The following is a 10,184-nucleotide window of genomic DNA, read 5'->3' as shown; positions in this document are numbered from 1 at the left end:
TTCACACATTTTGCCCAGGTTTCAGGGTTGCACTTCTCTAACGCTTCATACCACATACTTAATACTTTTTCATCACTGTATCCAACTCTACCAATATATTTGTTATAGTAGGTTTTGCAATCAGCCAAAATTATTTCAATAGCATTAAAATCTGGGTGGTAAGGTGATAATCTTAATACCTCATGTCCATGTTCTCGTACCAGTTCTTCTATAATATATAATGATAATAATAATAAATGTCTTTATTGTATTAAATGACATATGATATACAAATGAAATGAAAGTGTTGGCGAAGTCTAGCTCAGAGCTATTCTACTCAACCAACAGGGGTTTGAACCCCGATTTGAAAAAGAAAGTTCACAAGTTAGGTAAACGATAATTTTAGTAAATGGCTTTACTTAGTGGATTACAAAAATAATTGAGTGGCGCAGTGAACATAAATAAGTTATACAGGTTAATCACCATCACATATACATTATCGAAAACTTACTAGCCTGAATAATTGCAGTCAATTAAAAGGTAAAATGTAAATTATCAGAATTTGCTATATTACATCATTGTGTGAGTAATAAATAGTTCTTCAATTTATATTTGAATTTATTTATGTTATATAACTTGAATTGGTCAGGAAGAAGATTGTACATTCGAATGGAGTTGAAAATAAAAGATCGTTGAAATATCGCAGTTTTGTGCTGGGGCATGGTCAGGGCAGATCTGTTTCTGACATTTTTTGAATGTATTCTAGAACGTGGAATGAATTTATGCAATAGAGCTGGTGGGTTGGACTTGTTTAGGAGTCCATGTGTGAATGAACCTAAGTGGAGTTGCCGTCTATTCTCCATGTTCAGCCAGTTGCACTCTTTGAGTTTATGGGAGATGGAGTCATATTTTCGTATTCCATAAATTAGTCTGCAACAACTATTCTGCACTTTTTGTATCCGATTACTATCATCTTTAGTCAAACAGGGACCAGGATATATATATTTTCCTTCCGGTTCATCTTAGCCAATTGCAATAATTCTGGTTTTGTTAATTTTTTCATCAAAATCAATGTTGTTGTTTTTGTGTAACCAACTAACATTTTCCGATTTTCTTGAAGAACTGGTAGGCTGTTTATTCAAAATTTCACTGTGGTATAGTGTATTGTCCATTATAATTAAAGATGGTTCTTCCAAACTGGGAAGTAACTGTAAAGTAATCCACTTGGTGAACATTGTACTATTCATTTCTCCATGGTAATCTAAGGTCAAAGATTTTGAACAGAACAATAAACTGGCTTCTGGAATAAACTCTTTCATAGAACCAGCAGGCACAACAATAAATCGTTTACCATCATATCCTTCGGGTTTGCGTAAACTTTTTTCATTATCATCCTGCCAAAACTTTCTTTTATTTCCTCTTCTTCGGTTTTCCCGGTATTTGCGTAAAAAAATGCTCGTGAAACGATATTAGGTCTTTCAATCAAAGCTCTTCGATTATCATCTTTTTCAAATTTAAATCCCAGCTCTTTCAGTAAAACATTTGAAGACGATTTGCACATAGAAAAAATTTCCTTATTTTTCAGCTCATCGTTCAAAGATCGAAGGGTAAGATTTTTTTTCTGGAAGAAAATATTCAAATTAATATAGGTACATTTCAAAATTCATAGAATAGGAGAATTGATATTATAACTACACTTTAAATACGAGATACAAGTGAACCTTCAAATGTAAAAGAAAAATATATTTGACAATAAAGTTTGACTAGTTAACTAATTATCATACATCCAAGGCCTTTCCTGATACAGTTGTGACAGATAAAAATGGGGGGGGGGGGTTATATTTGGTTAGAATTTTTTCTCACTAGTCAGTGTCGTGTCTAAGTCATTTGCATCGAATAAAATCTGCTTTCTTTTTGAGAGATACACTAAATTTCATTGGTTGGAAATGACATTTGTCAAAATTTAACCTATGGTATAGCTAGAATTAGAAGTCCCGACCCAACACACTCACACAGAAAACACGTGAAATAACATTTTTATCATATAGACATCTGAACAGTCAATTTGTACCGTCTTTCCTTCACCATATATTAAGAAGGTGTACTCACTGTCTTTATACATATCGTACAGAGTATATCGTACTTCCATTTCCTGCCCTTCGGGTAAATCAGATGTTTTCTATTTGATACGATGTCTACTTTTTCCTGGAGTTGATGGAATGGGTTTGTGTTTATTTCTTTGTTTGATGTTGAACACCGTTTTTTTAGATATTTTAAATGCATCTGCAACTCTCTAAAATACAGTTAAGAAAAGTTATGACATTTTTTTTATCATTTTAATGGTTACCTCTTGAACAGATGAAAATGGTAACAAAGGTCCTCCAAGCGCCCTCTCCCTTTCAAAATATTCGCACAAGTTCAACACAAATTGTTGTGTTTGTGAATTAAGAATACTTCCAGGCATAATCTATAAAGGAGTATAAATATATTGTACATGTTTGGTATGACTTCATAGATTCAATTAATGTTATTTCTCTCATTATTGTTTCCACACTCCCAATTACTCTTGTATAATATACCGGTAATGCGGAATTATAGTCACAAATATCAATTGTGAGGTTGGAAATATTAAAATTAAAGAACCTTTATGAATAAAACACATTGTATTGTACTTACTTTGAAAGTAATGATGATGCATTTAGCTTTGAAAAAAACTATTTTTGTAATATATTTGATTGCAAAATACTGTAAAAGTGACGAAAACAATACCCAATAACATAAAACAACGATACTGTCAACTGTTGATATCATGTCTGACAAATGTAGTTAAATTGTAAAACACTGTCGGCTGTCTGGTTATCTCTTTCCACTGTTATGAGTATTAATGGATCATCACTATAACATATATATATCTTCTTCAGGAAGTGTCACGAAACAATAGTTATTTAACACCCACAACACCGTTTCCATGATGGAAATGGGACATAATTGGTGTGATATTTGCGAGAGACCCCTAACAATTTTCACCCGAGTGTCGACATGTATAATACGCAATAATGTCAAATCTGTGACACAATAACCGTGGACCCACTGGTCAAAAAAAAAAAACAACAGCCCTTTTCAGGGCTACATTATTCATACAAACAGTTGTAGATTATATGACAAAGGACTGCTTTGACTAAAAAAGTCGTGGTTGGGAATTTGTTAGTCATTGAATATATCTATGCATTATATGACAAATAACTATTTTCACTGAAAAGTCGAAGTTGGGAATTTGTTAGTCATTGAATATCTGTGCATATGATGAGTACTTCTTCAACTGAAAGTTGGAGTTGAAAATTTGACATCATTGAATAAACATGCATATACTGGCGTCCGAAATTATCCTCAATAAACCAGAACGTTATATCTGCGCATAATCCTGACGTCTTGGGACCTGAATTTTGTAGAACGAGAACAAACCTGATATGATCTGTGTTGAAGAATATAAAAATTAAATTGCTTTGATCTGTTATATAACAAAAATTATAAGAAATCCTAAAAAATATTGGAAATCATTTTTCAAAAGGCTGATAGGTGACGCCATCTTCTGTCACGCCTTTTATTTCTCATTGACTAATTAAGTCAATTTGTAAACGATTTCTCGTTGTTCCACAATTTGGCATGAGGGTGACAACTAGGGATTAGAGAGAGCATAGTTCCCAGGATAGGCCGCCAGCTTTTAAACAGTGAAGAAAGGCGTGGGTGAGATGGAGGGTAGAGCGCCACCCGCTTTATCAACCCTGGAGCTTATATAGCATACTGAACAGAAACGGGAAATTTATTCCAAACGGTAACCGATTGAATCAAACTCAGATCCAGGTAAAATATCTATAATTCCTTTCCCTAACATCCACACCTTTCTCAGTTGGTTCCAAACTTGTTAACAAATCCCTTGATTCATCTGTCAGTTTATAAATTGTTATTATAAGGACTCCCCCTACAATACTGACAGGAAGCCTTGAGCTCCTGAGGCCACAGAGTGTCAAATGTGAGAAGATTTTACTTTTCTAACAGACTTCCTAATTTCTGACGTCACAAGTAGGCGGAGCTCAGCGAACTTTTCCAAACAAATCGATTTTACATCTTAAAACACCATAAGAAATTATTTATATATTTATTGTATGTGCTTGCATTGCTAATAAGGACATTCGCGTACATTTTTGATTTGGCGTCAGTTAGTTGTTACATATTTTGAAAAAAATCTCCATTGGTAGGTAACGTTTTTAATGAAAATTCAAGGGTTGTTATGTTTGTTGAGGTTATGTTATTTTTTCAATTCAAATATAGTAACTTAACATCTATTGTTTCAGATTTCAGATGTAGAATGGATTCAAAACATGTCTATAAATGATTTACTCGACAATGATAATAAAATCATGAAAAAGGCTGAAAATGCCTTGGAATCGAATCATGTGGAAAGTATAAAAAGATAAATTCCATCATGTTGAAGTGAGTCGTATGTCATGTATAAGTTTTCCATTTTTACCGAACAGTATCTTTGTTGCAGATCACACTGAATAAATCTGAATATATCATATATGCAAATTGTGCTTGTCCTAGAGGAATAAAATGTCATCATATCGCCACATTAGCTCTTTTTGGACACTACAATATATCTGTGACGGACAAGGAATATGATCCACTGTGGGCAGAAAACTTATCGCTGCTAGAATATTTTTATATGAAACAGTACCTGCCAAAACTCACACACAATCTTATATCAGCTGAAACTTAACTCAGTATATAAAACTATACCCAGATAATCATGTTAAGGTAAAGTGTATTAGATATATGTAATAAATATTCAGAATGTACCTTCACCAATATTTCTGTAATAGTATTGAATATAGTAACAGTTGGCGACAAGCTCAAAATAATGGAAACCAAATCGATCAGTTGTGATGAATAGTATTAATTTTTTTAAGACCACTACTGTAAATAGAATTCAATCAGTGAAATCATATATTTATTCACCAAAGGAGTCAAAAGTATCTATGTGGAAATGATACCATTTACAGATTTAAAATGGCAAGAGTCTCTGTTTCAGATATTTCTGAAGGCCCTGCTGCTTCTGAACTTATATTGGTTGCTTCCACCTCAACCTCTCGTGCCTTGACGGTTCGTTTACTGAAAACAAAGTTATTGAATCCAAGAATAGTAATATCTCTTCTCATTCCTGTGAACATGCCGTTTTTCTGGAGATTTAAAGTCGAACTTTCTCTTCACATTGAATTCAAATGAAGTTGTTCTATTTTTTTTTATCCTTGTTAACAAAGTGACAACTGCAAACTAATGAATGCTTTGATGGCTCTCGATCTTGTCTCCTGCAAATTAATTTAATAATAAAATGCTTCATCTATGTATTAAGTATGCTTATCAGGTACCTTATGAGATTAATTTACATTTTTTCTCTCAGCTGGGTCTGCAGGAAATCCAAAAAATTCACAAATCCTCTGTTCACTGTAGTGTTTACAACCAGGAACGAAACACATTAAAAAAATTAATACTATTCATCACAACTGATCGATTTGGTTTCCATTATTTTGAGCTTGTCTCCAACTGTTACTATATTCAATACTATTACAGAAATATTGGTGAAGGTACATTCTGAATATTTATTACATATATCTAATACACTTTACCTTAACATGATTATCTGGGTATAGTTTTATATACTGAGTTAAGTTTCAGCTGATATAAGATTGTGTGTAAGTTTTGGCAGGTACTGTTTCATATAAAAATATTCTAGCAGCGATAAGTTTTCTGCCCACAGTGGATCATATTCCTTGTCCGTCACAGATATATTGTAGTGTCCAAAAAGAGCTAATGTGGCGATATGATGACATTTTATTCCTCTAGGACAAGCACAATTTGCATATATGATATATTCAGATTTATTCAGTGTGATCTGCAACAAAGATACTGTTTGGTAAAAATGGAAAACTTATACATGACATACGACTCACTTCAACATGATGGAATTTATCTTTTTATACTTTCCACATGATTCGATTCCAAGGCATTTTCAGCCTTTTTCATGATTTTATTATCATTGTCGAGTAAATCATTTATAGAGGATAGTGTTAAAACATTTTTTGAATCCATTCTACATCTGAAATCTGAAACAATAGATGTTAAGTTACTATATTTGAATTGAAAAAATAACATAACCTCAACAAACATAACAACCCTTGAATTTTCATTAAAAACGTTACCTACCAATGGAGATTTTTTTCAAAATATGTAACAACTAACTGACGCCAAATCAAAAATGTACGCGAATGTCCTTATTAGCAATGCAAGCACATACAATAAATATATAAATAATTTCTTATGGCGTTTTCAGATGTAAAATCGATTTGTTTGGAAAAGTTCGCTGAGCTCCGCCTACTTGTGACGTCAGAAATTAGGAAGTCTGTTAGAAAAGTAAAATCTTCTCACATTTGACACTCTGTGGCCTCAGGAGCTCAAGGCTTCCTGTCAGTATTGTAGGGGGAGTCCTTATAATAACAATTTATAAACTGACAGATGAATCAAGGGATTTGTTAACAAGTTTGGAACCAACTGAGAAAGGTGTGGATGTTAGGGAAAGGAATTATAGATATTTTACCTGGATCTGAGTTTGATTCAATCGGTTACCGTTTGGAATAAATTTCCCGTTTCTGTTCAGTATGCTATATAAGCTCCAGGGTTGATAAAGCGGGTGGCGCTCTACCCTCCATCTCACCCACGCCTTTCTTCACTGTTTAAAAGCTGGCGGCCTATCCTGGGAACTATGCTCTCTCTAATCCCTAGTTGTCACCCTCATGCCAAATTGTGGAACAACGAGAAATCGTTTACAAATTGACTTAATTAGTCAATGAGAAATAAAAGGCGTGACAGAAGATGGCGTCACCTATCAGCCTTTTGAAAAATGATTTCCAATATTTTTTAGGATTTCTTATAATTTTTGTTATATAACAGATCAAAGCAATTTAATTTTTATATTCTTCAACACAGATCATATCAGGTTTGTTCTCGTTCTACAAAATTCAGGTCCCAAGACGTCAGGATTATGCGCAGATATAACGTTCTGGTTTATTGAGGATAATTTCGGACGCCAGTATATGCATGTTTATTCAATGATGACAAATTTTCAACTCCAACTTTCAGTTAAAGAAGTACTCATCATATGCACAGATATTCAATGACTAACAAATTCCCAACTTCGACTTTTCAGTGAAAATAGTAATTTGTCATATAATGCATAGATATATTCAATGACTAACAAATTCCCAACCACGACTTTTTTAGTCAAAGCAGTCCTTTGTCATATAATCTACTACTGTTTGTATGAATAATGTAGCCCTGAAAAGGGCTGTTGTTTTTTTTTGACCAGTGGGTCCACGGTTATTGTGTCACAGATTTGACATTATTGCGTATTATACATGTCGACACTCGGGTGAAAATTGTTAGGAGTCTCTCGCAACCATCACACCAATTATGTCCCATTTCCATCATGGAAACGGTGTTGTGGGTGTTAAATAACTATTGTTTCGTGACACTTCCTGAAGAAGATATATATATGTTATAGTGATGATCCATTAATACTCATAACAGTGGAAAGAGATAACCAGACAGCCGACAGTGTTTTACAATTTAGCTACATTTGTCAGACATGATATTGACAGTTGACAGTATCGTTGTTTTATGTTATTGGGTATTGTTTTCGTCACTTTTACAGTATTTTGCAATCAAATATATTACAAAAATAGTTTTTTTCAAAGCTAAATGCATCATCATTACTTTCAAAGTAAGTACAATACAATGTGTTTTATTCATAAAGGTTCTTTAATTTTAATATTTCCAACCTCACAATTGATATTTGTGACTATAATTCCGCATTACCGGTATATTATACAAGAGTAATTGGGAGTGTGGAAACAATAATGAGAGAAATAACATTAATTAAATCTATGAAGTCATACCAAACATGTACAATATATTTATACTCCTTTATAGATTATGCCTGGAAGTATTCTTAATTCACAAACACAACAATTTGTGTTGAACTTGTGCGAATATTTTGAAAGGGAGAGGGCGCTTGGAGGACCTTTGTTACCATTTTCATCTGTTCAAGAGGTAACCATTAAAATGATAAAAAAAATGTCATAACTTTTCTTAACTGTATTTTAGAGAGTTGCAGATGCATTTAAAATATCTAAAAAAACGGTGTTCAACATCAAACAAAGAAATAAACACAAACCCATTCCATCAACTCCAGGAAAAAGTAGACATCGTATCAAATAGAAAACATCTGATTTACCCGAAGGGCAGGAAATGGAAGTACGATATACTCTGTACGATATGTATAAAGACAGTGAGTACACCTTCTTAATATATGGTGAAGGAAAGACGGTACAAATTGACTGTTCAGATGTCTATATGATAAAAATGTTATTTCACGTGTTTTCTGTTTGAGTGTGTTGGGTCGGGACTTCTAATTCTAGCTATACCATAGGTTAAATTTTGACAAATGTCATTTCCAACCAATGAAATTAAGTGTATCTCTCAAAAAGAAAGCAGATTTTATTCGATGCAAATGACTTAGACACGACACTGACTAGTGAGAAAAAATTCTAACCAAATATAACCCCCCCCATTTTTATCTGTCACAACTGTTTCAGGAAAGGCCTTGGATGTATGATAATTAGTTAACTAGTCAAACTTTATTGTCAAATATATTTTTCTTTTACATTTGAAGGTTCACTTGTATCTCGTATTTAAAGTGTAGTTATAATATCAATTCTCCTATTCTATGAATTTTGAAATGTACCTATATTAATTTGAATATTTTCTTCCAGAAAAAAAATCTTACCCTTCGATCTTTGAACGATGAGCTGAAAAATAAGGAAATTTTTTCTATGTGCAAATCGTCTTCAAATGTTTTACTGAAAGAGCTGGGATTTAAATTTGAAAAAGATGATAATCGAAGAGCTTTGATTGAAAGACCTAATATCGTTTCACGAGCATTTTTTTATGCAAATACCGGGAAAACCGAAGGAGAGGAAATAAAAGAAAGTTTTGGCAGGATGATAATGAAAAAAGTTTACGCAAACCCGAAGGATATGATGGTAAACGATTTATTGTTGTGCCTGCTGGTTCTATGAAAGGGTTTATTCCAGAAGCCAGTTTATTGTTCTGTTCAAAATCTTTGACCTTAGATTACCATGGAGAAATGAATAGTACAATGTTCACCAAGTGGATTACTTTACAGTTACTTCCCAGTTTGGAAGAACCATCTTTAATTATAATGGACAATGCACTATACCACACTGAAATTTTGAATAAACAGCCTACCAGTTCTTCAAGAAAATCGGAAAATGTTAGTTAGTTACACAAAAACAACATTGATTTTGATGAAAAAATTAACAAAACCAGAATTATTGCAATTGGCTAAGATGAACCGAAAGAAAAATATATATATCCTGGTCCCTGTTTGACTAAAGATGATAGTAATCGGATACAAAAAGTGCAGAATAGTTGTTGCAGACTAATTTATGGAATACGAAAATATGACTCCATCTCCCGTAAACTCAAAGAGTGCAACTGGCTGAACATGGAGAATAGACGGCAACTCCACTTAGGTTCATTCACACATGGACTCCTAAACAAGTCCAACCCACCAGCTCTATTGCATAAATTCATTCCACGTTCTAGAATACATTCAAAAAATGTCAGAAACAGATCTGCCCTGACCATGCCCCAGCACAAAACTGCGATATTTCAACGATCTTTTATTTTCAACTCCATTCGAATGTACAATCTTCTTCCTGACCAATTCAAGTTATATAACATAAATAAATTCAAATATAAATTGAAGAACTATTTATTACTCACACAATGATGTAATATAGCAAATTCTGATAATTTACATTTTACCTTTTAATTGACTGCAATTATTCAGGCTAGTAAGTTTTCGATAATGTATATGTGATGGTGATTGACCTGTATAACTTATTTATGTTCACTGCGCCACTCAATTATTTTTGTAATCCACTAAGTAAAGCCATTTACTAAAATTATCGTTTACCTAACTTGTGAACTTTCTTTTTCAAATCGGGGTTCAAACCCCTGTTGGTAGAGTAGAATAGCTCTGAGCTAGACTTCGCCAACACTTTCAT

General features: G+C 33.2%; 3 long non-coding RNA genes across 3 annotated transcripts; 1 reads left to right on the top strand and 2 right to left on the bottom strand.

Moving 5' to 3' along the window:
* Positions 1-227: 227 nt before the first annotated feature.
* On the bottom strand, positions 228-2,837 carry LOC141483414 (uncharacterized). The gene is made up of 4 exons (XR_012466070.1): positions 2,656-2,837; positions 2,327-2,446; positions 2,089-2,272; positions 228-1,600 (listed from the first exon to the last, which is right to left on the bottom strand). It is a non-coding gene; the product is annotated as an uncharacterized lncRNA (long non-coding RNA).
* Positions 2,838-4,992: 2,155 nt separating this feature from the next.
* On the bottom strand, positions 4,993-6,652 carry LOC141483407 (uncharacterized). Its single transcript, XR_012466064.1, has 3 exons — positions 6,241-6,652; positions 5,988-6,140; positions 4,993-5,929 (listed from the first exon to the last, which is right to left on the bottom strand). It is a non-coding gene; the product is annotated as an uncharacterized lncRNA (long non-coding RNA).
* Positions 6,653-7,530: 878 nt separating this feature from the next.
* Positions 7,531-9,877, top strand: LOC141483413 (uncharacterized). The gene is made up of 4 exons (XR_012466069.1): positions 7,531-7,813; positions 8,023-8,142; positions 8,197-8,380; positions 8,865-9,877. It is a non-coding gene; the product is annotated as an uncharacterized lncRNA (long non-coding RNA).
* The last annotated feature ends 307 nt before the right edge of the window (positions 9,878-10,184 follow it).

This window comes from Leptinotarsa decemlineata, unplaced genomic scaffold (genome assembly GCF_025532065.1).
Source record: "Leptinotarsa decemlineata unplaced genomic scaffold, Ldec_3_MD MMD2_tig00003348_RagTag_RagTag, whole genome shotgun sequence".
In the NCBI taxonomy this organism is placed as follows: domain Eukaryota; kingdom Metazoa; phylum Arthropoda; class Insecta; order Coleoptera; family Chrysomelidae; genus Leptinotarsa; species Leptinotarsa decemlineata.
The sequence above is the reverse complement of the archived record's forward strand: the minus strand, read 5'-3'. Positions and strand labels throughout refer to the sequence as shown.